General features: G+C 48.5%; 1 long non-coding RNA gene across 1 annotated transcript in view; it reads right to left on the bottom strand.

Moving 5' to 3' along the window:
- Window positions 1-11,898: 11,898 nt before the first annotated feature.
- Window positions 11,899-25,786, bottom strand: part of LOC112927361 (uncharacterized) — a 38,530-nt gene continuing 24,642 nt past the window's right edge. The window contains exons 3-4 of the long non-coding RNA XR_003236519.2: window positions 12,525-12,707; window positions 11,899-12,418 (exon numbers count right to left, since the gene is read on the bottom strand). This is a non-coding gene — a long non-coding RNA (uncharacterized lncRNA). The remainder of the gene's footprint in view (window positions 12,419-12,524; window positions 12,708-25,786) is intronic.

Below are 25,786 nucleotides of genomic sequence, written 5' to 3'. Positions count from 1 at the left end.
CTGTTACTATTTTAGAGGAAAATGGAGCTGCTTGAAACACACAGTCCTATATAATCCAGTCGATGAACATTTTCCAGTAGAACTCAAAACCTCCTTGACCTGGTTGATCCTCAGCTTGGTTACCATTACCATTCCCTGCCAGGGGAGAGGGGTCCCAGCTAGTATGGAGCCCCCATCACTACTCTGTTCAACAACTTCATTGTTGTGCCTCCATCATGCCATCAACAGTATTTCTTGAAACGTACAGTATCTCAGAAGCTAAAAATCCAGAGAAAAATAAGATTTTGCCCCTCTCCTCATGGAGCTCATTGTCCTTCAGGAGATGAGCAAATGGACAACTGATGTCAGAGTGTGGTAAGCTCTAGGAAGTACTGGGGCCAGTCTACGGCCTGCCCAACATCCCCTATTCCATCTCCATCTCACACCCTCACACACACAGAATATGTTCAAGGTTCCAAACAATCATAAATGAAACAAAACAAAGACTGAACATATGCTGTCATGTCCCAGTGGCAGACATATTAATCCTACAGCAGTAGCCACAGCAGCAATACCACAAACTCTTGAGAATTCTTCTAGATGCCGAGAGCTGAGTGTCTCAGCTCATCAGGGCTTCATCACAATGGCCACAACCTTGCACTGAGGTAAGTTAGTCTAGGAAAGAACAGTGGTCCACAAAGAAAGAGATTGTATGTGCCTCTCTGGGCCAATCCAAAAACCTAAGGGAGCTTAAATGAAGGCCAGGGAAGGTCCTGGTTAGCCTAGCTCCCTAGCTGAATGGGGAAAGTGCCATGCATTCTGGCTCTTTTTGGACACAACTCTCTTCCCCTCTTCACAGAACTTCCTGCCTAGTTCCACAGAAAAGTTGTTTAGCATGATGGGGGAGTACAGGTTGGGGGCAGGTGCCCACCCCCACATTCCTTGGTTCTGCTCCAAAGCAGGCCCCCACCCCTTCACTTCTCAGCTGCCATTTTGCCTGTGGGGCCAAGGTCTTTCCTCAAATGGGTGCCTAGGGTGGGGGTGGGGGCCGGGGGGAATGATTCACCCAAAAGATATGGGAGGGCCTTCAGTAGGAGGGCACTTGGCTCCCCTGTAAACTCTTGAGCAAGGAGTGCTGTCATGAGGCCATAGCCGAGGGCTAACCCTTCTCTGTTCGGGAAAGTCTCTGTTTGATGAAGGTGTTTTCCTCATTGTTGCTGAGGTACCAGCAGTTCCTACAAGATTCCACTTGATAAGGCAGGACTGGAAGTGTGGGGTGGGAAGGGAAACACAGGGAGTCTGGTTGGCAGGCGGCAAGTGGCAGCCTGCACAAGATTTTGGTGCCCCAGGCCCTCTGGCTGCCATGCGTGAGTGGCTTTCCTCCCAGAGCAGGTTTCAATGAGCACATCCAGAGAACGTGTGTCTGGCCCCATGACAAATCCTCCTCCTCAGTGGGGGAACAGAGAGCTCTGTGCGGTCAGCAGAGCCCAGCTTAACCTCAGAAGCTTCTCCAGGTGCTCCCTAAAATGACTGGCCATCCTGAGATGCACGGCCTCTGGAACCCGAACCCAAGGCGCCCAGTTACACCTGGGGCCAGGTCTGCCTTCACCAGCACTGAGCTCCCTTCTGCACCAGGAAATGCACCTCCAGAAAATGTTCGGTGTGCCCATGTAGGCTGGGGGCCAGGAGCTGTCCCGCAGATCCACCATCCACACTGTGGTAAGAGTCCGGGTTTGGGTTGCACGTAGACAGCACTCAGCTCTCAGCAGCTGCTGGGGACGGGATGAGTGACTGCACTTCCCTGAGACTCATCTGAAAGCACAGGGGTGCTGACAGCGAGGTGACAGTGCTGTCGCAAGAACGAAGGAGTGGGGCTGTGTCCAGCTGTTCACATAGTGGTGGGCACTGGGAAAGTGCTGGAGAAACCGCAGCCGCCACCCTCATGGGTGTGAGGACACAGCGAGGAGGCATGAGGCTAGTCCCCAACCACCCAGAGCCCTGAAGTGCAGAGAACCTTCGCCCTTGCTGCTCCTGTCCAGAATGTGCTTTCTCGACTTCTTCAGCCTCCCAAACTCCAGCATCTTCAAGGTCTCCTCTAGGTTCCCCGGAATTCCACAGGCAGAGCTGGTGGCGCCTCACTTCTACTTCCAGCACAGAGCTCTAGCTCTGCATTCGGGGCCTCTGCCTCCGCCTCTCCCAGGTGCCTCCATCCCTTGGGCTCTAGGGCCTCTGTGTCTTTCAGCGTTGCCTCCCCAGGTCCTACCCCCCTCCCTGGCCCAGAGGCACCCAAATCTACCCTGAGCTTCGCTCCACCTCCGGGAACGCCAGCAGCCCCAGGAGCAAGGCGAGGCAGGCCCGGAGGAAACAGGGTGGCGGTGCTCGGCCCATCGGACGGGGCTCCTCAGCGCAGGAGGCTGATCGGGGCACTGTCGCCGCTCACAGCAGAACGAAGATGAAGATCCGGCTCAGGGCCAGGCTGAACCCGCACCACATTTTTTCTGTGACCACATGACAACCTCAGACCAGGCCCGAAAAACGGTGGGCATCGTGAGAGTTCAAACCAGGTCACCTCCTCGTCCAGAGAACGTTTGTGTCTTCGAGACCGGAACCAAGGATACCCCACTATCCTCATTCCAGCTGTGCATCTCCCCATAGCTCTGCCTGCCCCCGAGGCTCAGCTAGGTCCCCCGTTCTCCTCTGTCATCATTCCCTGGACTTTTAATGCCATAGCACCCACTGTATAACCCGGTTATGCTTTACTGTGTGAAAGTATCTGTTTAATACCCAGCTCTCCTCCACACCCATAGATATGGGACTGGTGGCGTATCCGAAGAGGCTCGGGTACTACACAGTAGATAATAAGCTCTCAATTTATTCATGTCTTCTACATGCAACATCCTATTCTAGATGTTAATCAACAGAAACAATAGACAAATGGATACTTCGTTAAATTAATACAAGACAGGGAACTGGGCTGTGTGACTGTATTAGCTTCCTGTTGCTGCTGTGACAAATTCCTACAAACTTCGTGGCTTAACTTAAGATAAATGTATATATCAGAAGTGAAAAATCAGTCTTGCTGGGGTAGGATCGAGGCATCAGCAAGGCAGGTTGCTTCTGGAGGCTCTGAGGGGAGAATCTACTTCCTTGCATTTTCAGTTTCTGAAGGCTGACCCCATTCCTGGCTATTTGTCCCTCTCTCCATCTTCCAAGCCCCTCTGTCTCTAAACTCTGCACATGACCCGTGGTCATGTCTCCTTGGATTCTGAACTCCCCTGCCTCCCTCTTATAAGGACCCTCGTGATGACATTGGGCTCACTTGGATAATCCAAGATAATTGCCTTATTTCAAAATCCTTAACTTAATCACATCTGCAAAGTCCCTTTTACCATGTCAAGTGACATATTCTCAGGTTCCAGGGATTAGGACGTAGACATGTCGTGAGGGGCCGTTATTCAACCTGCCACAGGGACGTGTGTAACATGTATTTGGAAATCTTTGAAGGAAGGAGTCTTCCTAAATTCCAGCAGGCTGTCACTCCAGACCTCAAAATGCTTTTGTAAATTGTGTATCCCATACTTGGAAGTCCCGTCATACTCAAGCTAGAGGTGATGCTTTCTCACCAGCTGTGCATGTCTGTGAAATGTGCATGTGATATGACTACCCACAGAGGAGCAAGAGGACCCCTCCTGCATGGGTTGAATTGTGTCCCCCAGAAAGAGAGGTGGAAGTCCTTACCCCACTACCTATGAATGAGATCTTATGTGGCAATGGGGTCTTTGCAGATGTGAGCAAGTTAAGATGAGCTGCTCCTGCTGGAGTAGGGTGGGGCCCTAAACCCAGTGACTGGGATCTTTATGAAGCAGTGAGATTTGGACACTGAGACTGGGACAGAGGGACAAATGCCATGTGACGGTGAAGGCAGAGATTGGACAGGTGGAGCGACAAGCCAAGGAATGTGGAGGATCTCCAGCCACCTCTATAAGCTGAAAGAGACAAGGAAAGATTCTCCCCTAGAGCTTATGCAAGGAGCGTGGCTCTGTAACACATAGATTTCAGATTGCTGGGCTCCAGAACTGTCAGAGAAGGTGTTTCCACTGTTTTAAGCCACACGGTGTGTGGTCATTTGTTACGGCAGCTGTGGAAACGGAACGCACCCCTTCCCCAGCCCCTCCCTCAGGGCCCAATAAGTACTCCCCGAAGACCCTGCTAGAACAACTGCAAAGCACTTCTACCTCCCAGACTATGGCCCATTTCTTCACTGCCCATATACTGGGCAGCAAGGAAAGGTTCTGCAGTTAGGAATGAACCACTGACTGCCCCTCGGCAGACTCAAAGTCATCACTTCGAGTTCATTTTTTTTTTTTCTTGTTTCTTGGAAAGCACCTCTCAGGACCATTTCAAGAAAAACAAATTGTGAGTTATGCTTCAGATCTGTCTAACGTGAATCATCAGTGCTAGTTCCAATAACAAACCAGAGGCTGGTTGGAGCTTTAGGACAAGACTGGAGCGTCTGGGAGTGTGCATGGCTTGAGCAGGGCTCCTGCACCCCCATCGTCCTACACACCCCCTCTTCACTGGCCTCCTTCCTAGGTTTCTGCCCAAATGGACACAGAACTGCATAGTCAGCAAGCAAGAACTTTCAAACAGTATTGCTGTAAGGTTTACGTTTGCAAATTTGACGGGAACATTTTGAACTTAGATGGTTCCTTTCACCCAGAAATCCCACACTGTTTGGTTCTCCCCAGTTCTGTGTGCAAAGCCTCTTGCTAGCCCTTCAGAGGTTCCATCAGGTGAACAAGAACTCTCCTTCTAAGAAGAATGCACCCAAGTTGAGACCTAAAGGAAATAGAGGAGCCATGGGTTGACTCAGGAAATAGTCCCAGAAGCAGGAAGAGTGTATGCAAAGGTCCTGAGGCAGCATAAAGATTGGCCAGTGTTTAAGAAACTGAAAGAAGACCAGTGTGGCAAGAGTGATGTGAGCATGCTGGAGCATGGAGCAAGAGGGGCTGGAGAGGGGGGCAGGGGCCAGGTCATGCACAGCTTTGCTCTAAGTACAATGGGAAGCTATTGAAGGGTTTTGATGAGGCCCAGGGAGGGATGACATAATAAATTTTCCTTCTCCTTTTTGCCCTCCTCCTTCTCTTCTTCCTCTTTTCCCCTCCCCCTCCCCTTCCCCTCCTCCACCTCCTCATCCCCTCTCCTCCTCCTCTTCCTCCTCTTTCTCTTCCTCTTCTCCTACTCTTCCTTCTTCTCCTCCTCCTTCTTCTCCTCCTCTTCCTCTTCTCCTCTGCCTCTTCTTCTCCTTCTCCTCCTCCCCCTCCTCTTCCTCCTCCTCTTGCCCTCATCACTTTTTCTGCTATGCTGAGGGTAACTAGAAGTAGGCAAGAATGCAGGAAAGGGGACATCTTAGGGGAGATGGCACAGGGCCCTGCACTTCAGCAGTGGCCCCAGTAAGCAGCAGAGAGCACAATCTGGTGTGGGCCAGAGATGGATTGATAGCATTTGCTGTGTCCCAGGCAGAGTGGCACATCCAGCACACCAGCTAGTAGGTGACCCTGGGTAAGCTGTCCTGAGCCGGCTGTCAGAGTCCCACCCAAGCCTCACTGTCATTCATCAGGTCGGATAGCTCTACTATTCTAGAGTTCCAGTCTGGTATAGGACGCATCAGGAATATTTATGTCCCACAGGATAGACACTAGCTCTTCAGATTAGATGGACTCCTTGTACACAATAGAGCCACCTTCCATTGTTTTAATTGGCACTAAAAATCTTGCCTGAGAGTAGCTCCCCGCCCTGAGCAGGGTCCTACCTCCAAATCAGTGGTGAGCTGCTGAACCAGCTAATTGGTGAGGGAAAATGAATCCCTGGTTTGTAGATTTACCAATTTCTGTGGTGCAGATACTCTTACTGGGGCCACTTTCATGCTCTCAACAGTTAAGGGACTCATAGGATGCCTGAATAGTTGACAGTTGGTTCTGGCCAGCCTGCAGCAGCTGGCTCTGTGCAATACTGCATGACTCCTAGTCCAGAAGACTCCACCAAGCAATCTCCTCTGCTCTCAGCATGCATGGCTACCCAGACCAGAAGCAGAGTTTCCAGGAAACATGGTGACATGCAGTCCATGCAGGCCAGGGAACACCCAGTGACTCCTCTCATGCTCAAGTGTGTCTGTATAAGTTCGCTACAAAACCACACCTGTTACTCAAGGTGACGTCTTTCCACTGACAGTGAAGAGATTGGCCTAGGAGACCATCCCCCAGGGGTAAGTTTAGGGCAGTACACAGAGTCAGGAAATCTGGGTGCTGGCTCTGGCTCTACTGCCAGTTGGGTAAACAACTCCAGACAAGTCACTTAACCTAGGTGAGTCTCAGCCTCCATGACTGCAAAATGAGAGGTAGAAGATGTCTGTGAACTCCACATTGCCAGGTTTCCGGGAGAATATGCTCCTGACCCAGGCATCTGGGGCCTGAGAGGCTGGAGAAGATTGATAAGCACAACCTTCTGGGCCAGTGGCCATGAGTATTGACTAGAGCTGGCTCCTACAGGTGTCCCTTCCCCCTTGACATGTACTCTGGGACCCAGGGAAGGGCTATGGGGATGGGAAGGGAGAAAAGATAGCCAACTTAGGGAAGGATAGCCAGGTTTGGTGACCAGGTGAGCCTGGGAAATGGAGACAAGTAAGCACTCCAAGGTGGCTCTCAAGGTTGAGCCAGCAAAATAGTTTCCCGTGTAGACTGTGTGAGCACCTTTTGGATTTCTCTGGACAGTGAAACTGTCAATGATTGTCAGAGGCGATGAAGAACTTCCTAGAATGTCTTCCAGTACCCCTCCTATGAGATAGACCAACACGCCTCTGTTACTTCTGTGACCTCCAGGTCACTGGACCTGTCTGCCCCCACAGATGACTCCCCACCCCCCCATTCCTTTCTCCTCTCCAAGTGCACCCTGAGTGCTCCCTCCACAACCTGCACACCCACTGTCCTCTTTCCTCTACAACCTGTGTCCTCTGCCTTCAAAACCACAGAAGTGAAAGCCAGTAAAGGTCAGAGGAGGGGACTGAAGGTATTTAAACACCTAGGGGGCAAGGACTAAGCGTTCCCCTTCCTTCCTTGCTCTCAAACTCGTCTATGTATACTGGGAAGACTGGCTGTTGACACATGAAATATTAAGGCCACCTTGTTTATGCTCTTGGCACCTTATTTGACTGAATGCGCCTTTTCAAAAATCAAGATGTTCTGGGCTTTTTAAATAAGAAAATATCCCCAAACAGAAAGGAGTAGTGAGGGTAACCATATAAAAACAACTTAAACTGAAAAAAAAATAGCACACTCCCACCCAGTCCCAAAGAGAACCTTGGTTTCCAGGAGATGTTAACAAAGTGTCAAGCTCCTAGCAGTGGGTGGGACGGGACGCTAACCCTCTGTCCAAATAAGCAAACTTCCTCCCTAAACCCAGAATCCTTGTCCCACATGCCTGGTTCCAATTTGCTTCCTGTTTTTGGCCCTCCCAGAAATACATCTTACGGCTCTTTTTACTTGCAGCTCCTCACCTTGAAAAGCACAGATTTGCAAGTGTGAGTAGCTTAGCAGGGAGACTAATCCAGCAGGCATTCAAGACACTCAGGCGCGAAGAAATTCATCTCCTCGGAAAATTTCCATCGCTAGCACTTTTTTAAAAAGTTTCCAAGATAAATGAGTTTTTACTTATAAGACTAAGGGCTCCATTATTTTTCAAATACTTTGCTGCTTCCAAGGAGCCAAGAAAATTGGTCATGCACCTGGCCAGCTGATCTAACCTCAAAAATCTTCTGACCTTAATGAAAAGGGCCCGATTTTTCCTCCCCTTTAATGAATGTTGCTTCTCTTCTTCCCGGCAGCATTCGGCGTGTGGGGCGGACAGGCCCGGTGGCCAGGTCGTGCAAATGGGCAGGAACACCTGATTCTCCAGGATTCCTCTTACTGCCTTCAATCCAGGGGTCCCCGCTCTGGAGGGCAGATGACTCAGCACCCATCTCCAGGGGGCCAAACAACAAGTACATTCTGATGTGGATTTGAATGTTTTTATAGGTATGTGTGCGTATGTGCGTGTGCGTGTGTTAAAAGGCCAAAATCTTAGAGACTGCTTGAAGGTGTCATAAAAGCTAATTCGGGTGGGAAACTCCCTGGAAAAGAATTCTCCTGCTCTACAGATGCCTCCATCCTGTCTTTCAGAACCTGGGAGAGCATAGCGAGGATTTGGGTTGTGGCCTACAGGCAGAATTTGCAATTTCCCCAAGAATAAATCACAGCCCCCCAGGCTAGAACAGGCAGGTGCTATGAAATCTGTCTGATAGGTCAACTTCAAGGTGATCTGCCTGCCGCATCTTCCCTCTGCTCAGCTAATCTCCCAGCACACCTTTGGTGCCTGGTAAAGGTAAATCATTATGACTAAGTGTATGAAGCAGGAGGGTCTTTGCACACCTGTAATTACTACCCGACAAGTCTCTGCACAACCTGGGAGTTTCCCAGAGGTACAGCGGGGCTGTTTCTGGAAATGGGAAGTCAAGGTGGGTCCTTCAGGCAGCATCTGGCTGCAGGGACCAGAATTCAAACTTACAGAACTGGATGCATGTTTTGTTACATGGCTGGAAGACTCAGCGTCAAAGTTCCCAGGCTTGTAAGCTGTGATAAACCTGACTGAGATGCTCACCTCTACCTGTAAATGTCTCAAAATAAATAATGCATAATTCCCTTAAAGCAGCACTGTCCCACAGAAATATAATGTAAGCCACAGAAGTCATTTTAAATTTTCTGGTACCTATGTTTAAAAAAAAAGGAACAAGCCAGGGACACCTGGGTGGCTCAGTAGTTGAACATCTGCCTTTGGCTCAGGCTTTGATCACGGGGTCCTGGGATCGAGTCCTGCATTGAGCTCCCTGCATGGAGCCTGCTTCTCCCTCTGCCTGTGTCTCTGCTTCTCTCGTGAATAAGTAAGTAAGTAAGTAAATAAATAAATAAATAAATAAATATCTTTTTAAAAAAAGGAACAAGACTAATTTGAAATGATGTAACTCTATTGACAAAACATAAAAATATTTAATATAAATATTTAAAAATCATTTGTGAGATATTTTTATCCTTTTTTTATTCCTTTTTTTTTTTTGTTCAAGGGTGGCTGGATCGCATGTTATATTTATGTCACATCTGAATTTGGGCTAGCCACATATCAAGTTCAAATAGTCAGCCACAAGGGACACATGTACTGTGTCACACAATAGTCTCACACGGTGATATTTCTACCTTACAACATTTTGACTTCCTGTGAATGTTTCATATAAAAAAAAGAAATTGTGATCACATGACATTTTATTTGATTTAAAGTTCTAGTGCTCAGGATGCCCAGGTGGCTCTGTGGTTGAGTGTCTGCCATGGGCTCAGGTCATGATCCCAGGTCCTGGGATCGAGTCCCACATCGGGCTCCCTGCAGGGAGCCTGCTTCTCCCTCTGCCTGTGTCTCTGCCTCTCTCTGTGAGTCTCTTGTGAATAAATAAACAAAATCTTTCTAAAATATATATATATAAATAAAATCCTAGTGCTCTTAATAAAATAAGAATTGTGAAGCTTCTTTTGACTAATACCAAGTAGGTCTGAAGCCCAAACTTGGTGAGCACTTTCCTTTCAAGTGCTGATAATTGCAGTCAAATCATCATGACTTAAGCTAATCATTGTGTGTCTCTTGCAATAGTAAAATAAATAAAACCAGGTTCCAACTGCGCGATCCCTTAGGGCTGTTCACCTATGTTTGGTTGAGCACATGTGCTGTCTGCCTGGGACCCTGGGCATGGAGACTGCGCTCAAGAAGGTGAGAGTCTGCAGGGATATAAGACTCTGGGTCTGGATTGTAAAACGTGACTTAGAAGTTCTGCCAGGAGGAAGGCAGGAAGGAGGAGGACAGGAAGGTAGGAGGAGATACTGAGCCTGGAGCCACCCTGCAGTCAGGAAAGTGCAGGACTAGGAAGCACAGACAGAGCAGTTTGTAGAAGGGACAGTCTAGAGCCTCGCTGTCTCACTGCAACACAGCACAAGCCACACATGTGACAATTTATAGTAGTTACCTTAAACACTAAAAAGAAATGGGTAAAATGAATTTTAATAACATTTTATCTAACCACTTTATAGAAATTATTGTTTCCACACGTGTCATATTTTACCTTTTAAAAAAAAAGAGTTTATTTTTTATTCATGAGAGACACACACACACACACACACAGAGAGAGAGAGAGAGAGAGAGAGAGGCAGACACACAGGCAGAGGGAGAAGCAGGCCCCATGCAGGGAGCCGGATGTGGGACTCGATCCCGGGACCCCGGGATGACGCCCTGAGCTGAAGGCAGCCGCTCAACCACTGAGCCCCCCAGGTCAGGTGCCCCTCTACTTTCCTTTTGAGGTGAGCCTCGATTCTGTGGCCTAATGTAACTTACAGCCCCTCCCGGGTTGGCGCAGCCCTTGGTCGGCGCCCGCGCCAGGGCGGCTGGTGGTACCTTATAAGGCTGTGCCGACCTGCCCGTGGGTGTGTGTAAGGAGTACGAGCTTCTGCTCCGAGTTTTGAGTCCACAAGGGAAGCCAGAGCAGCTTCAAAGGAGGGAGCTGGGCTGAGCGGGAGTCGAAGTCACGCGTGTTTCCGGGGCAGCCTCGCCCTCGCAGGCCTGCAGTGCCGCGAGCTCCTCCCGCACGCTCGGGGCCGCCGTGTAAAGAGCGTAAAGGCAAAACCCAGCGCCCAGGAACGTTTGCTGAATTTTGCCAGTGCCTGGACACCGGATCACAAGGGTGACCCAGAAAGCAGCCAGTGCACCTGTGGGGGAGGCTTGGCCGGCAGCCCGGCCGCCGAGGCCACCCGAGGTCACTGCCAGGCCGCCGAGCGCCTAATGTGGACAAGCTTGGATGGGGCGGCGGCGGGGGTGGGGGGGGGCGGGGGGCGGCGGGGCGGGGCGGGGCGGGGGGCAGCGCCTGACTGAGCAGACCCGGCCGCTGGGACAGCCGGGGGGGGCGCCGCTGGGAGCCCCTGGGAGCCCGCCAAGACCCCGCTACATCTTTCCTAATAAGTCTGGCCGGGCCTGTGTCCTCCCGCTGCAGCTCGGCCTCTCCCTCGCCCTGATTTAAGAAGAGGGGGCGGGGTGCCGAGGAGAGGGAGAGCAGCCAAGCCGGGAGAACTGGGAGCGTGGCCCTCCTTTCCCCTGCCCCGCCCCCCCCCCCCCCCCCCCCCCCCCCCCGCAACAGATCGGCTTTGTGAATGAAGGGAGCGTTTTCTCCAAGGTGGCTCTCTAACCCTTGGGCACGCGGGTCACGCTCCAGATGTTAAGCTGGGCTGAGCTGCTTCAGCCCTTGGGGTGGGGGTGGGCCTCCCCACATCCTTCTTCCTCCTCCTCTCCTCCAGGGCCTGCGTACCCCAGCCCGGGAAGGGCGCCACCCACCTAACTTCAGAAGGAGGTCACCCCCACCCCCACCCCCAGCCATTGGGTCTGGCTGGTGGATCCTGGGGACCCGAGCTGCAGCGGGGAGGTGCTTCCTAGCGGCTGTCTCAACCCCACACAAGGGAGGGCAGGGTTACAACACGTGTGTGTTTGGGTCAGGAGCACTTTTGAACTATGGCTCCAAGAAGGAACAGCCTGTACAGCCACTCTGGGTCTCCCAGCAACAAGGAATGTGCAATAGATTAGTCCTGGCTTGCAAAACAGTTTTTTTTTTTTAAAGAGGTGCAGCCTGGTCTCTTTATAGGGTCCTGGAGCAAGGGTGGCTGGATTGAAAGCACCCTGACGGCGGCCTGGACAGCAGAGCACCAGCGTCACTCCCACTCCGGGCCTTGTGACCTTGGCTAACAGCCCTTGTAACAGCATCGCAGTCTGGGTTCTGCCAACCTCTAGACCGGGGTTGGTCTGAAGGTCAGCTCCCAGGGGACAAGGGCTCTCCCGCCTTTGGGAGAAGGTTACAAAGAATCATTTTCCTGCCCAAGGGCTTGTAGATGATTAACATGTTTCTGTTAACCAGAGAGTTAATAGTTATTCAAGCGCTCTTTGATAATGAGGGTGGAGGGGAGAAAATGAATGTGTTAGCCATTAATCGAGGGAAATGTCATAAAAGTTAGGATGGAAAACACGAAGTCTGGGAGAAGAATTCACAGGCAACCCTGGTGGGAAGGAGGAGGACAGAGAGCAGAGTGAGGCCATAAAGTTCATGCATACTTAGAGCGGGGCTCTTTTTTTTTTTTTTCTTTTCTTTTCCTTGTTTCATTGCTCCAAAGAAGCAGAGTAGAGGCTAACAAAATAAGAAGCACGGGCACATTACAAATAAAGCTGGGTTTATTGGCTTTGCTGCTCCAGCCTCCCACAGCTGAGGCCTTCCCCTGTGTGATTTCTTCTTCAAGTCCCTTCGGGAGGAAGGAGCGGAACCCAGGCTCTCGTGCTGGAAGAAAGTAAGGGTGTCCAGGAGGCCCAGGCAGAAAGGGGCCATTGGCCAGTGCCATGGTCCCTGACCCAAATCACCCCACTGGGCCCTAGAGTGACCTCACCTGGAGGAGAGGCTGCCCATTCCCCGCCCTGGAGATAAGCAGCAGTAGCCTCAGCTTCTTGCAGCGAGGTCCCAGCATCCATGAATGCTTTCACAGCCGGCTTGCCTGGGAATCGGGAAGACATAGGGGCAAAATTCTGCTTTGCACGGACAGCTTCCAGGCACCGCTGACAGCGGGGTGACTCTGTGCGGGACGAAGAGGAGCTTTAGAGAGATGGTGTCCTTCTGGGACCACCATGCAGAATGGACCCTTCTCTCTGTGCAAAGCTAGCATAAGGTGCTTGCATGATAAAAGCCAGATCCTGCCCTCAAAGGGCTTATGGTCCATTGAGGAGGTGAGAAAATCTCTGGCAAGTCTTGGAAGAGCAGGACACACTGCTATGCTGCAGAACAAATTCAAAGAGAGGAGCCCCCCCCCCCCCCCCTTTATTGCTAGGCTGGTCCTGGAGCTTGTGGAGCTGCATTGAGCTGAGCTCTGAGGCTGGATGAGGCTTTGACAGGGAAAAAATGGGAGAGACAGAAGAATGGCAGGAATTTTTAGGGAAGAGATCTAACTGGAGCAGAGAGGCGAGAAGAAAAGAGATGATGTTTTAAAGTGAAGTTGAGGCCTCATCTGTGAGAAAGCTCGCATGCTCCACTCCATCTACCTTGCTCACTGGAAGGTTGGAGAAGGGTATGGAATCACCAAAGTGGACATGGTGAGGGAGGCAGGGCTGAAAGATGAGAACAAGCGGATCAGCTGGGAGGCCACCAGGGTGGCCCAGACCATGATCGAGGGGCCTGGAAGGCAGATGCATTCGGTGTCAGGTGATGGCTGGGAAGTCAGAAAGGAGAGAGGGCACAGGTTTCCAAGACAGCAAGTGATGGAGGGTGCCAGCTGGGAATTGGGACTATGTCATCTGGGGGGACTCAGGCTGGGGAGGGGAGCCCAAGGCTTCTGCCTTCTGTGCCCTTGAAGGGAAAGGATCAAAGAGTGAAGATCACAGAACTTTGGGAGCAACAGGGGCAGGGGGGACGCCAGCCAGGAGATCTTGAGAGTATGATGGTGGTGTCAGGAGCACGGGGGCCAGGCCATCTGCCAGGAGTGTGGCAGGGAAGAGAGAGGGCTCACAGGTCAGGAAAAAACTTCCACAACTCCTGGGAAGGAGTCAAGTCACAAGAGGGGCCAAGGACAGCAGCTGTGGACCTATGGGCCCAGTGGGCCAGGTTATCTGGCTCTTTCTAGCATCCCAGAAGTCCAGACAGCCCAGAGTAAAAGCCATTTATTTACTTCACTTCTTGAAGGGTTGACTGTGGGCCGAGGGCTATTCTAGGCAGTGCAGGGAACTGGCGAGTCAGAGATAATGTTCCCTGTCCTTGCTGAGTTCATGGCAGACCCGAGACAACAAAACAGGTGGCTGCCATCTCGGTCCTGCGCGTCAGACTGACCCCTGGAGACTTGCAGCATGACAGACTCCTGCCAACTGCCCAACAACCCGCCACCCATGCCACCAAAGGAACCTCTTAAGACAGGGCACGAGCAGGCTGATTCAAATGTGCAGCCAGACTTGAGCATCCCTACAGCAAGTATCATCATGAGTCCAACTGCCTCGACTTCTGTTCCTGCCCCTTACAAAATATATGTGTGTGGCCACTCTTGCCTCCATTTCCTCATCTGCAAAATGGGATAATAACAGCATCTTTTTCATCAGGTTATAGTGACAGTTGAACATAATCATTCATATAAAACCTTGAAAAACAGCCTAACACAGAGCAAGTGCTTAGTACATGTTGGCTGTCAGCTAGATGGCAATGCTGCGGTGATGGTTGTGGGTGACACAGTGCTGGGGAAACTCAGATGGGGAATATGCCCCAGGTCTGACAGTCAGGACTTTCTGGGGAAGGTGACTTTGGGGCTGAGACACTCCAAGAGTAAGGGGTTAGCCAAGCCAGAGTGGATGAGGGTGAGATGGGGAAGGGGGTCACATTTCAGGCAGAGGGAACAGCATGTACAGAGTTTCCAGGAAGCAAAGCCAAAAGCACAGAAGGGACAGGAAGTAGTTTGGTGAGTCCAGAGTCCAGGGAGAGGCCGGACTGCAGAGGGAGCGGGAGGAGGACGGGGACCAGCAACATGTGAATTTTATCCTGAAGCCGCCAGGGAGCATCTGCATGGTTTGAGCAGGAGAATGATCTATGTTTTAGAAGCATCTCTCTTGCCGCAGTTTGAATGTGGAGTTAGAAGGGAAAAGCCTAGAGAATGAGGCCAGCTTGGGGGCGGGGGGGAGGTTGACATGATCCCTGAGGGAGACCAGTGGCCTGGACCTTGAAAAACCACAGAAGACAGTGGGGAGACAAAAATGGGCAAACTGAGATGTCCCTGGACAGCTGATTGGATGTAGGAATGAGAGAGACAAGCTGACCAAGGTTGATGCCCAGGCTGGGCATCCTGATGGCAGCACCATCATGGTGAGAAAGGGAACATGGAAGCACCTGATGGCAGCACCATCATGGTGAGAAAGGGAACATGGAAGAAGAGCAAGTTTGGGGGGTTCCTGGGTGGCTCAGTAGATTGAGTGACTGACTTCTGATTTCTGCTCTGGTCATGCATGATCTCAAGGTCATGAGTTCAAGCCCCGCATCATGTTCTACACTCAGCAGAGTTTACTTGAGATTCTCTCTCTCCCCTCTCTTTCTGCTCCCCTCCACTTGCAATCTTTCTTTCTCTCTCTCTCTCAAATAAAGAAATAGAGAAATCCTACAAAAAAAAAATTTGGAGAGGGAATGATGAATTCAGTTTCAATGTGTTGAGTTTTCAGTGCTCATGAGATGTCTTGGTGGAACTGAGTGTCCCAGTGGGCAGTTGGACATCAGGGTTTGAAGCTCAGGAAATATGACTGGTTGCAGATATGTTTTGGAGCAATTAGAGCCAAGGCAGGATGATGTTCAGCAAAGAATCAGGAGATGTGGGAAGGCGTTCCATGTGTTCAAGGAGCACTATTAAATGGACTGAACATCATCTAGAGTGGAGAGTGAGGTGAACGAGGTCAGAAAGAGTTTCTGGCAAGTGGTGGCAGTGGTGGAAGTCTGTAGTCAGAGAGGGAGTCCTCTGAGTCCAGAATTTTTGAAGTGAGACGATTCTAAGTGACCAAGACGTAGCCACCTGTATGACCAAGAAAGGGCAGGAGGAAAGTGAGTGGTTGAACTATGATTGGCACTAAGCCAGCCCAGGACACCCAGAGAGGAAGAGTGTCCTAGATATGGCCCTCACTGGGGGTATGATGTGGTGGCCCCAGAGGATGACAGCAAGGACAAAGATTGTGTGATAATCATGGATGATCAAGACACTCTGGACAGTGGTGGCATGATACTGTGGAGGCCCCACTGAAGAAAGAGCCACCCTCCTCCCCTCCCAGGCACTTAGAAAGACATGGACAAAGATATGAATGCCTTTGGACCCAACCCCTCCTTACACTTCCTGCAGGAGCACTGACCAGGGAAAGCTGACTTCAGGAGGCATATCCCAAGAGCATGTGACAGTGGACTGATCTCCTGTTGTGGACAAAGAGAGATGGCTTCTCTCCTGAGCAATGTGTTTCTGACTTGCTCCATGAATGAAAGCCTTAGATTTTCCATCTGTTAAATTGGATAGTAATTCTTGACATCAGCTTGCCTTAGTTGGACGCTATGAATATAAATTTTTTCCCAAGTGCTCTGGGTTCACAGCAAAAGGAACTAACTAGACATAAGTGCACTCACCACTGGTTTTTTGTGGACACCTATCAATTTAAGTGATAATAATAATAAATTTTTCTATCTTTGCTGAGAGATTAAAAGCACGAATCCCACAAGACCTAGAATTCTAGAATTCTCTGCTATGTAAAATCTCATTGAAGAAAAGGTCTAAGGGTATACGCAGGGCAGACAGATGGAAAGAACTATCTCTGGAATTGTTTGTTTTTTAAAATCCCTTTCCCTGAACCATCTAGACTAGAGCATTCAGCAGAGAAGAATGAAAATGAAGATGAGTAATGTTTTGGGACCATGTATAGACAGAGGTGGATTCCACATTCATGCACTCATTCACTTATTCATTTATTCAATAAAAATTTACAGAGCATTTATCATGGGCTCTCTACAAAGCATCCAACCACCAAGCCCAGGGTTTGGTCACCACTGTTTGACTCCAGAACCAGCTGTCCCTGACTTGGATCTCCCACAGAATCAGGCTGTTTGCCTGGCACCCTCAGACTTGCTCACATTTTGCTCTCATTCTCCATGGTCCATGGGGCAAGGTGGCTGCCAGGTAAAAAGAAGTTGTTTTCTGGTGTGTGTGTGTGTGTGTGTGTGTCTGTGTGTGTGTGTGTGTGTGTGTGTGTGTGTGTGTGTAAGAAAGAAAACAGAGAGACAGAGATGGAGAGACCAACGGAGGGAAATAGAATAGAGTCACCAAAGACCACTGCTCTGGTATCGTAAGATGGGATTTCCTAGGGTGAGGTGTACAGTGAGCCTGTCCAGGTAAAATTTCCCATCTCCCTAAAGAGTATATAAGTGTCTCAAGTGTAAGGATCTGAATTCCCTTGTCTTAGGAAGGGCTGTTTACACAGCAGGGGTTTATTGAATGGCAATTGAATAAATGATTGACTCAGTGAATTTGAGGAATAGATCATTCACTTTAAGCTCCTGCTGATGTAGACAGATGCCGAAGAGTCTTCCCTGTTCTTGTGCAATATGGCGGCCTGTAGTTCCTTACCTTGACCAAAAGTGAAAGGCACAGAAGAACAGCTGCAAAAATGCCGTCCTTGAAGAGCCAATCCCTGTAAATCAATCCTAAACTTTGACTCAACTAAAGGGGCAGCCACTCTCCCTGGTTTGTAAAACTGAGTGGAGGAAGAACCCAAACAGAAATAACTCTTGGGTCCTGTGCCGCACCTCTTTCTCTCAGGAGCTCAGAGAGGCCCAGGACCACCAGAGCATTCTGAACCTCTCAGGCTACCAGCTTCTGTGGCCAACGTGGGAAACCAGTGTTCCCTGGGACTCCTCACTTTAGCATAGCCAACACATCTGTTCACCTTTAAGACCATTTTATGACCAGATCCACCCAACCACACAATGAGATGCCTCCCAGAACAGGGAGGGTGGGCCCCATATTTGCCTACAAAGTCTATGCCACCGCATGCCCAAGGCATCGTAAGAGGGATTCCCACCCTGGGTCAGTTACACCAGTCTGAAGCTTCTTTCATCTTCTGGGTTGGGGTCATGGGGCCTCTGGAAAGAATGTGGTGAGTCATAGACTGACCCCACAAGAAAGAACAATAAGTTGAAAAACACAATTGATTTGGTGTTTGGAGCCATCCTAACAGATCCAACGTGTGCAAGCTAATCCAATTCATGGGTCATTTGGACAGCTAAAAAAAATCGACCGTGGCACAGTTTCAGTGGCAGTGTATAGTAATGGCCTCAATTAGGCAGAGACGGCTGGTATTCTTGTTCTGCTTGTCTCCACCCTCATCCTCCTGAGCACTTTATGCATTGATTGAAATGTGCAGTTGGTACATGATGTGTGTGAAAGGCGCTTGCATAAAAGTGATTTTATGGCTCTGGCTTGGGTTTGTAAGCCAAGCAAACAGAAAAATCTCAGGAATAAAAGGAGCAATAAAATAATCACATAACTCTTTGAACTCCCACTAAATACCACCTTTATTTCAAGGTGCTCGGTGTGTTTTGCAAACAAGTTTAGAACTGTCATTGTATCCCCCTTTTATCAGGGAAACTGAGTCACAGCGCAGTGAGGGCTTGAGAGCGCAAGTTTTGTTTCAAGAGAGAACTTTGGGAGACACCTCTGAGTTGGGCCAATGGGAGAGCACCCTCTGACCACGTCTTTGTTCTGAGCTTCAGTGTTTAGATTCTTATCCATAAGTGTCGATTTTACCCACAGAGCCTGACATAGCTGAACTCCAGTGGGTGGTTCATTGATTCTGGAGTTAACAATAGCAGTTTTCATGCTTATTGTACATCAGACACCTGCTCCCCTGCAACTTGCCACTGTCCTGTGAGGTGGGGATTGCTAGTTTCGTGTGTAAATGGGATGATGAGGCATGAGGCTATTGGTACACTTGCAAAGGACTCACTACTGAAGGGGGCAGTGCTGGGGTCTAAGCGCAGAGCCTACCACTATGAGGACCAGGGACACTGACTTTCAAGAAAGAGGACCAGGGCAACATTTTTGTTCAGAGCCAGAAATGTTAATGCATTACTCTAGTCTTGGAGGAATATTTCAGAATATGGAGAAGGCTGGGACAGAACTAGATAGGTTTCCCTTAGAGTCCAAGGAAACAGTTTGGAAGACAAACAGCTAATGAGCAAAACCACAAGGTGAACCAGACAAGCATTTCTAAAATTATACAGGTATAAAGCACTCAAAAACAAAGTCATGGGCAGCCCAGGTGACTCAGCGGTTTAGCGCCGCCTGCAGCCCAGGGCGCCATCCTGGAGTCCCAGGATCGAGTCCCACGTCCGGCTCCCTGCATGGAGCCTGCTTCTCCCTCTGCCTGTGTCTCTGCCTCTCTCTCTCTCTCTCTCTCTCTCTCTCTGTGTGTGTCTCATGAATAAATAAATAAAATCTTTAAAAAAAAGTCATGAAAGATTGTTAAAATGTTGGGGAAAATTCTAAAATACACATTGTTCTTGTTTTCTGTTTGGTGTGGGGTTTTCTTTCTACTATTTAAAATTGTCCCATTGAATGTATTTTAATTGTCCAACAGAGGGACAACTCAGCAGTTACAAATTTAGATACCACTGGCCCAGCCACTCTGGATTGTGTGGTCCTCAGTCACCTGCTGGCACAACTATAGCCCCTAGTGTCTCCCCAGGGGACTCCAGCTAGCTGAGCACCAACTCATTTCCCTCTCCTCTGGACACACTAGCCTCCATTTCCCAGGCTCCCTTGTGGTCGAGTAAAGCCATGTGACCGGTTGGTTCTGGCCAATGGACTGTGGCTTCCAACGAATGCTCTTTTAATGTTCCTGGGCAATTCGCCACTGTCTTTCATTACTGTCAATCTCCTGGGTGTAAACAGCTAGGGTGACTGGTCTTGGAAGCCATGCACTGAGGATGGCAGAGCTTCCATCAGCCTGGAACCTTAAGGAATGGGTGGAACAGAACTCCTTCCCCGAATCGTGCTACTGATCAAACGCAGTTGATTTGGTGTTTAGAGCCATCCTAACAAATAGACCCAACATATGCAAACTAATCCAATTCATGGGGTAGAAGCTGGTCATTTGGATGACTTAAAAAAAAATCGAACTCGGAACAATTTCAACCACAGTTATAATATGTTATAAAATGTCATAAAATGTTAAAGTAGCTAGCATAACCTTAAACCAATAGAGCAATTTAGAGATAAGAATCCACCCTCTCCAGGCTAAAAATGAAAGGTTCTATAACATCTCCCTGTGACAGAACAGAAAAAACCTGGGGCACAGGAAGAGCCCATTATTTTCCTCCTTTATTGAGTTACTGGCCTGTGATAACACCCAGCTTCTTCAGTTCCCCTCCTGCATACTGAAGGAAGATGACAAATTGATTTTGTCTTGAAGCCATCTCTTTGTGATTGTGAGTCACTACCTGCATTGAGATGGATGCTGGGGCCAAGTCAGGAAAGAGTACAATGATCTAGAAGCATCCTCTGCCAAGCACATGGAAAAGGGAGTGGCTACATATGCTCTTGTGTGGGCCAATGGCTGCCCAATACCTGCCCATGGACGGATTCCTTCAGAATCATTGGGGATGCATGGTAGCAGCTCAATCTCCATGTTGTATCCCTCACCCTCCCAAGATTTGCTGAATTAAAATCTGGGTGTGGACCCTGGAAATCTGTATTTTTAAATAATATTTCCATGGAGTTGTGAGAGTTAACTTTGTAAGCCTCCTGTAGCATGCAGTCACCTCCCCAGTTCACTGTAGCCTAGTAGTAGACTCCCTGGCAAGTCACCTCACCTCTGTGCCTCAGTCATCTTACCTGTAAATTAGAGATAACAATAGCACCTTCCTCATAGGGTTAGTAGGAAGACCAAATGAGATTCTCCATAAGAAGAACTCAACAAATATTATCTTTTATTCTGTTACCTTCTTCTGTGAGTCTGTAAGAGGCATGTTGCCCACTGCCACTGGCATAGGTGAAAACACTGTTTCCTAAGATTTCCAGACTCCCTGGACAGCATCCTCATACCCCCAGTAGTGGGAAAGGCAAAAGCATGCAGGGCTCTGGGGCACACGTGTCCTTTTCTCCCCACGTGCTGCTGCGGGCAGCCTTTCCCCAGCTCCACATGCAAGCTGTGTCAGGACCCTGGTTGGGCGGCAACCTGCTGACAGGAGTCTAGGGGAAGACCGGAGATGAGTACACACTGAAGCTGGTCTAAGGCACCACCATTATGGTTAGAATGTCAGGGGCTGTGGTGCTGGTGATGACACTGGTCATGCTGATGGCAGTGAACTCTCACTCACAATGTGATGTGATAGCAATGTGCCAACCAACATCACTGATGTGGGTTCAGTGTTGTTGGAGAAGAATGAGCCAGATCATCCTCAAACACCAGCTCCTAAATTTTTGAGCCTTTCTTTCTGTTTCATGGCACATTTACTATCTGCTGTCTCACTGGTTTCTTAGAACCCATCTCTCAGTAATGTGAGGGAGAAAGGAAAAAAAAATACCTTTCTCATCCTGCAACTTATTCCTAGCCAGATACAAACAAAACTCTTGACTCTGGTGTACTTCAGGAAGGAATTTGTTGGAAGAAAAACTGCTAACTCACAAACAATCCAGAGGTTTCCAGAAATGAGCAGGAAGCCAAACGCACCCAAGACAACAGTTTTAACCACGGCCAAGGTCATAGACAACAGCAATCTGATGGTAGAGCTGCCTCCTTGGGACCCAGACCACCCTGCTGGCCCCACAGCACCACCACTGACAGGCATGGAATGCGGGGATCTCCACCCGCCACCAGGCAAAGCCCACTCTCCTTCCCACTCACTTGAGTCCCAAGCAGCACTGCCAGCTGGCCAGGCTTAGGTCCTGTGCCCGCACCCTGGTGCCAGGGCTCTAGAAGAGTGCATAGTCAGCATTTTCTGTTGACCCTGGTGGTTGGGTTGGTGGAGCCTAAATATAAGTGGAATCAAAATGCAGGGCAGCCAAAAACCAGGAAATGTTTACTACACCCCTCAAATCTTGGCTATTTTCAGGCAGAAAAGCAGAAGACCAATGTCTGACTGTTCTATCTGCTGATCCGTCTGTGGGCCCTTATAAGCAGGCATCAAGAATCAGTGAGATGGCTGGAAGGACATAGGTGGCTGTTGGACACATGTTTTGATGGCTTTTTCAAAGCAGAGCTTTTGCCCCTGGACGGTGGTATTTCAGGAGCCAGGGGACCTCAGCCAGTCGTGGACAATGGGTTAACAGAAGGCTGTGGCCCTGTGGGACCCTGAGAGGTCAGGAGCCTGGACGTGGCCAACCCCAGCACATTCTGTGGAACCGCTCACCAGATCAGGAGCCAGGATGTCTGAGCTCTGGCCCTGCCCTGTCTTTGCTCTTGGCATAACTTTGAGCAGATCTTTCAACTTTTGTGACTCAGTTTATTCAACTGCCAAATGGAGATAATCACGTGGAGCTCAAAGGACTTTTGTAATACTCTAATGAGTGTTTATAAACCACTTTGTAGGAGTTTATAGTTATTTGAGCTGGGAAAGGAATTACAAATTATTCAGGAGTAAACAGTATTTAGACTCTGGATTTTCAACAGTCAACAGGTTTTCCTAATATTTACAAGACTGTAGTTAACAGGACACCCAGAGCCTCCATTGATGCAAACTGGTTTCGTCGAAGCACTTCTCCTCCCCGAGCAGCATATTACATGCTTCGGGAGGGCCATTTATCTACGTCATGTGCATTTTGTGACAGATGAGCTAACAGAACAACTGGTTTCAGAATGGAAGCCAGATGCTCGTTTTGTGTTGTTTGTTTTGTTTCAGGGATTGGAGATGAAGAGGCAATGGATAATTCTCCCCAACTACATCCAACGTCCTACACACCTCCAAGGGAATGTGAAATGAATATGATATTACTAGATAATCCTTCACCAAAAAAATATACGTTTGTATCCCAGTAGAGTTTGGAATAGAAAAGGTAAAGTACCAATGTGCAGGGAGAAAAAGCATAAAGTATGGAAAGTCCCTGCACAAAGCTATGTGCTTCTCTCTGCCCTTTACCTCCCTTGTTTGCACAACTTTGTGAGGGTAGATATTACTGTCTCCATTTTTTTAATATATTTTTTTAAGTTTATTTATGATAGTCACACACAGAGAGAGAGAAAGAGAGAGAGAGAGAGAGAGGCAGAGAAGCAGGCTCCATGCACCGGGAGCCCGACGTGGGACTCGATCCCGGGTCTCCAGGATCGTGCCCCGGGCCAAAGGCAGGCGCCAAACCGCTGCGCCACCCAGGGATCCCTTACTGTCTCCATTTTATCTCCATTTTACTTATGGAGACTACAGCTAAGGGGGTGAGCTGCCTCACAGCCAAGTCACACACAACCAGCCAGTGCATGACAGAGTTCATGGTCATGCCCACATACGTCATCTCTTCTTCTGTTTCGTTACTGTGGTTGCTGCACATCCTCATCACCTATGCCCCGTCACTGCATACACAAGGGCTGTACGAATGTCCCAAACTTTGTCGTGTTCCCTGCCCAACAATCAATACCTTCAGCCACCAAGCCACAGAGGCAGGATGTGGAGGAGCAGGGGAAGAAACGGGGTGCTTGGGCAAAAGTTGGCGCTCTCTGGCTTTTCTGGAGTTGGCCAGAGGAGAAGGGGATAGGAAAAGAGATATTCTTGGGACTTTTCATATTGGTAGAAAAGCCAAATTCAGCTCTCGTTTTGCCCTCCATTCCAAAGATCAGCTTGATTCAGCAGAATCATGTGCAATCTGTTTCTCTGGTGAACATGAGTCAGGGCTTCCTACCCCCAGACCTACATGTAGAAGAAAGAATAGATGGGAAATAGGGACCTATCTTCTCAGAAGATAGTGTCACTGTCCAGAAAGCATTTTCATATCTATGATTCCAATGAAGCCTAAAAGAGCGAGAAGTCTCTGAAAAGAGAAGACACTGACCAGAAGGATTGCAAGTCCAGGGTAGTTCCCACAAACCACCCAGCCTGGCTGTCTCAACCCATCATGATCTGACAAGGAATTTCAGTTCCCATCATAAGGTTATCTGTTCAGATTCACTCAGCAAACCTTTACTTGGAACCCCTACCTTATTCGAAGTATATAGTCTATAAAATGATGTGAAGGATGGTCCCTGGTCTCGAGAAGATGATAATCTCGAAGGGAGAAAGAAAAATGAAATCCACTCCAGAAAACTCCTTTAAAGGTGAGAAGAATCACCTTAAAGGTGGTGCAGTCACTCAAGTGTCTGACTCTTGATCTCAGGGTTGTGAGATCAAGCCCCGAATCAGGCTCCATGCTGACTGCAGAGTCTGCTTAAGTTTCTCTATATATACGCCCCTCCCCACTGCACATGCACTGTCTCTAATGTAAATAAATAAATCTTTTTTAAAAAAGGAAAAAATGTAAGATGAATAAAGTACCCTGGAAGAACATTCCATTCTGCTCAGCTGAACCAGACTCTTCACAGCTCAAAACCTTATAAGTTCACAGCTCTGAGCCTTGGGTCTTGCCACCCTCCCTGCCTGGGGTGTCTTCCAGGCTCCCTTTGGTTTAAGTCTTCACACACACACACACACACACACACCCTAGCTTATCACAGCACTGCCTCCTCCAACAAGCCTTCTGCATGACCCACACTCTCTCCTTTGAATTCTTATGACTTTTAGCTAGCATCTCCTTTATGACACCTCTTATTTTCCACTCAGTTATCTTGTCTTAAGGCCCACATGGCACCACCCCCTTAAGGGCAGGGACTATATCTTACACAGGGTAGAAACTCAATAAATATTTGTGGGATTTAATTAGATCCTATTGAAAATCCTAACAAATAGAATAATGAGGGAACATAATTATATCTACTGGCATTAAGAGATTCCTATCACAGAGCACTGTTAACTTTAAAAGCTGGTAACCAATTAAGGAGTCAATCCCATTTACAATTGCACCCAAAAGCATAAGATACCTAGGAATAAACCTAACCAAAGAGGTAAAGGATCTATACCCTAAAAACTACAGAACACTTCTGAAAGACATTGAGAAAGACACAAAGAGTTGGAAAAACATTCCATGCTCATGGATTGGAAGAATTAATATTGTGAAAATGTCAATGCTACCCAGGGCAATTTACTCGTTCAATGCAATCCCTATCAAAATACCATGGGTTTTCTTCAGAGAGTTGGGACAAATAATATTAAGATTTGTGTGGAATCAGAAAAGACCCCGAATAGCCTGGGGAATATTGAAAAAGAAAACCAGAGCCAGGGACATCACAATGCCAGATTTCAAGTTGTACTACAAAGCTGTGATCATCAAGACAGTGTGGTACATGCACAAAAACAGACACATAGATCAATGGAACAGAATAGAAAATCCAGAAATGGGCCTTCAACTCTATGGTCAACTAATATTCGACAAAGGAGGAAAGACTATCCACTGGAAGAAAGACAGTCTCTTCAATAAATGGTGCTGGGAAAATTGGACATCCACATACATGCAGAAGAATGAAACTAGACCATTCTCTTTCACCATACACAAAGATAAACTCAAAATGGATGAAAGATCTAAATGTGAGACGAGATTCCATCAAAATCCTAGAGGAGAACACAGAGAACTCCCTTTTTGAACTTGGCCACAGCAACTTCTTGCAAGATACATCTATGAAGGCAAGGGAAACAAAAGCAAAAATGAACTATTGGGACTTAATAAAGATAAAAAGCTTCTGCACAGCAAAAGAAACAGTCAACAAAACTAAAAGACAACCTACACAATGGGAGAAGATATTTGCAAATGACATATCAGATAAAGGGCTAGTTTCCAAGATCTCTAAAGAACCTATTAAACTCAACAGCAAAGAAACAAACAATCCAATCATGAAATGGGCAAAAGACATGAAGAGAAATCTCACAGAGGAAGACATGGACATGGCCAACAAGACATGAGAAAATGCTCTGCATCATTTGCCATCAGAGAAATACAAATCAAAACCTCAATGAGATCCCACCTCACACCAGTGAGAATGGGGAAAATTAACAAGCCAGGAAACAACAAATGTTGGGAGGATGTGG

This window comes from Vulpes vulpes, chromosome 4 (genome assembly GCF_048418805.1).
Source record: "Vulpes vulpes isolate BD-2025 chromosome 4, VulVul3, whole genome shotgun sequence".
Classification (NCBI taxonomy): domain Eukaryota; kingdom Metazoa; phylum Chordata; class Mammalia; order Carnivora; family Canidae; genus Vulpes; species Vulpes vulpes.
This window is presented reverse-complemented; position numbering and strand designations above follow the sequence as displayed.